Below are 3717 nucleotides of genomic sequence, written 5' to 3' on the forward strand. Positions count from 1 at the left end.
CCTCCATGTAATATTGACATTGTTTCTAGCTTTGTACATTAGCAACTTCCTCAAAGTCACAGCATTGATTTTTGTTTTCATATAAAAATATTGAGGGCTGGGGTGTTGCCCAGTGGCAAAATACTTGGCTAGCTTGCGTTAGCTCTGGGTTCAATCCCCAGCGCCAGATATATGGACTGAACACTTGTGACTCAGCAGCTATCACAACAGGATAGCCTACTATAAGTCCACACAAAGACTTACGCATGTATTCATAGCCATCTCAACCACTGGAATAGGGCATAACACCGGAAGCACCAGAAATTTTTATCAAGGACTAAATGGACAAGCAAATGCCATGTTCCCTTTGCACATACTACCCACTGCGTTATGATGTAACCAACGGGTGCACAGCAGGAGTGACCCTGGGAGACTCTGGATGCCAAGGGAAAGAATCGATTCTCAGAATTTGTAACCCTGGGAACATGAAACTTCAGGAAAAGACAAAAGATATGTAGACAGACAGATCGATACGTAATTTCTTAGCAGGGGCTGGTGGGTGCTGGTGGGTGCTGGTGGGTGCTGGTGGGTGCTGGTGGGAATCAGACAGGATTCTGCCTGGTGTGGAGGAGGAGGGAGTTGCAGAGTGTTGGGTACCACAGGTCTCTAGAGAGAAAGCACTGATATCTATGGTGACAGAGAGCCCCAGAGCCAGGACACATAGATAATGCTGGAAACCCACTTACTGTCAGTAGCCCAGGTCTGGAGTCCAAGGATGAACCTCGAGACTTACTGAAAAAGGCAGGATCCAGAGAACAGATGTCCGGGCAACAAGAAGCCAGTGGTTCATCTGCAGAGCTTGCTACTTAGAGAAGGAGAATGCTAGGTTTACAGTGACCCTGTATTAGTGTCCTGTTGCTGTGAAGACATGCCATGACCATGGTAACTCTTATAAAGGAAAGCATTTCGCTGGGGCCACACTTCCTAGTCCTTCTCAAACAGGCAACTCCTTAATAACCAAGCATTTAAATATATGAATGAGCCTATAGGGGCCATCTTTATTCAAGCCACCATACACACCAATATAAAAGAAGTATCAAGGGAGTCAACCAGGTTCCCTGAAGGAAACACCAGAGAGTACACGGATATGCTCCTACGTCTCAGTGCTTCTAGAGCCTGGTTCTGAGGCTTGGAAGCTACCGTGTTAAGTGCAGAATCTTAGTCCTGGGGAATCACTGTTAAGACTTAATGTCCTCATTCCCTTTAAAAGTCACATGTTGATCCCCTGATCCCCAGATCTCCAATAGGATAGGGACTCCTGGGAGACAGATTTAGAAGAGGCCACGGTTGTGGGTCTCTGAAGCGAGATGAGTTGTTTTTTTTTTTTGTTTTTTTTTTTGGTTTTTTTTTTTTTGGTTTTTTTTTTAAGGCATGAGGAGACAGAGCATAGTCCCCTCCTCCTGCCTTTGAGGACAGCAAGGCAGCCACCTGCAAGTCACCAAGGATGGTGTCTGTCTGCACTTCATCTGGGACTTCCTGGCCTCTGGTCCAGTGAAAACAAAACGCTCTTTATAAGCCTTCTGTCTATGGCGATCTATTCCAATACCCCAGGCAGGGAAGTGAGATCGTCTGCTTTCTTTGGAAAGTCAGTATGGCGAAGGAATGTGTTTCTGAAGCAGACACAGGTGATGACAAAGCATGCTTTGCTGAAGCAGACGCACAAAAGGACACGTGATGAGGCATGGATTCCTCGCTAACATCGTGCAGGTGTTGGTCTGCCTTACATCGCGTTGCAGAGCTCAGCTTGTCAAGACTTCATAGAAAGAAACACACCAAAAAAAGTCTAGTGGTGTTGGGGGCTTCTTGCCGCTTCTGCAGACTCAGACTGATTGGCAGAGTGATATCAGATGGTACAGACTTATCTGGAACATGCTGGGGCAAGACCCACGGGAGGACACATGATGTCTGGAGGGAGTATAGGACCCAATGGGCAGTGGCAGGGGCTCGCATATCTGCCTTTACAGTGCTTCTTGGTCTCAGCCCTTTGCTGATCTTTACTTTGTTGAGAGAGGCACAAAGAACTTCTCCTGGAGTCCCTGCTGGTCCTAATCAGTCCTGCTGACTCATGCCAATTCAGCTGCGGCCTGGCTGTCTCTACTAGAACATGCTACTGCTGCTGATTCATGTTTGCTATCCCACTAGTACTGAGCTGGACTGCTGGGATATTCACGAAGTGTTTGCTGCTGATTCCTGTGAACAGAACTGCTGATTTCCTGACAATGCAGATTGGATTTGCTCCCAAGAACCACTTCTAAACAGGTCCACTTGCCCTGTATCCTGATAACCTTTCTTTCCCACTACCTCTGGTGGGTGCTGGGCTAGAAGGGAGGTCAAAGCATTTAAGAACCCATATTAAAAGTAGGGTTGAAAAAATCTAAGCTACAAGGCAGAGTAGGAGCGGCATCGGCACGGTAAAACAGGTGCTGCTGTATTGAGCACTTAGCCATGTGGGGGCAGCTGCACAAATCAGGGATGGAGGAATTCTGAAGTACATGCAACAAGCCTGAGCTATAGGAGATTCTCGGTGGGGGTGCTCTAAAAACGGGTGGGGCATAGAGACAGCTTCCATCTTCTTAGAGAATATGCCACAAAAACAGGCCTGCAGAGACAACTCAGTGACTAACCGATTCTGCTATTCTTGCAGAGGAGCTCAGTTCAGTCTCCAGCTGTTAGCATCAGAAGCTGTTTACACTCCGAATCCAGCCAATGATGGTAGCATCCCTAGGCAACAAGGACTCTCCTGCAGCAGTTGCCATGACAACCGCACACATTCCCCTGCGCATTGCCTCACCTGAATCACTAGTGCAAGTCATTACCTGGGTCAGGGTATCTTCAGCTTACATGACTTTATCAGGAAGTAACCATTATAAACTGAGGACTACCCACATGAAGAAAGGAGTTTGAGGCTTAGTTATTAAGCAAAAGGTACCAGAATATGAAGGCTTCGGACATTCTTAGTCTATCGAGATGGCAAGGAATGGGAGAATACATTAAGACAGAACATAATGGTGAGGCTTCTCAATCATGACAGGAGAGTGTGGGTGGGAGCCAGGGTCCTAAAACTGGTCCTCTCTACAGCTCGGACTCTCTACAGCTCGGCCTCTCTACAGCTATGCTTGGTTGCCATCTTGACTACATCCAAATAAATTAAAACCCAAGAAGCTGGACCCATCAGAGGGATTTTTCTTAATCTGAATCTTTTGAAGTAAGAGATTCCACATTTAATATGGGTCACACCTTCTGCTGGCAACCTACATAAAGGACCTAGAAGGGAGCTCAGTCTCTGCCTGTTTGCTCTTTCTGGTGAGACCATTCCTTTATGGTGGGCATTAGAGCCTACTTCTTCCCAAAACGAGATCAGCTGAGATATCTGGCCTCATGTACTGAACAACTACTGGGCTTTGCAATGGCAGATAAGCATGGCTGCAGTATCTGGACCATAGCTTGTAAGCCATTCTAGTAAATCCACGTTCCATATTTATGTGAGTCTATGTATGTGTGTGTGTGTGTGTGTGTGTGTGTCTGTGTACATTCTATCCATATATATGTGAGTGTGTGTACATTTTATCCATACACACACAGACACACAAGGGAACCAGCTGAGGCTGCCAACACTGGAGGTCAGGACCAACGTCTTGCAGTCTGTTGTGCACTTTCCAAAGCTTTAAGCTGAAGGGG

This window comes from Apodemus sylvaticus, chromosome 9, assembly GCF_947179515.1.
Source record: "Apodemus sylvaticus chromosome 9, mApoSyl1.1, whole genome shotgun sequence".
NCBI classification, from domain to species: domain Eukaryota; kingdom Metazoa; phylum Chordata; class Mammalia; order Rodentia; family Muridae; genus Apodemus; species Apodemus sylvaticus.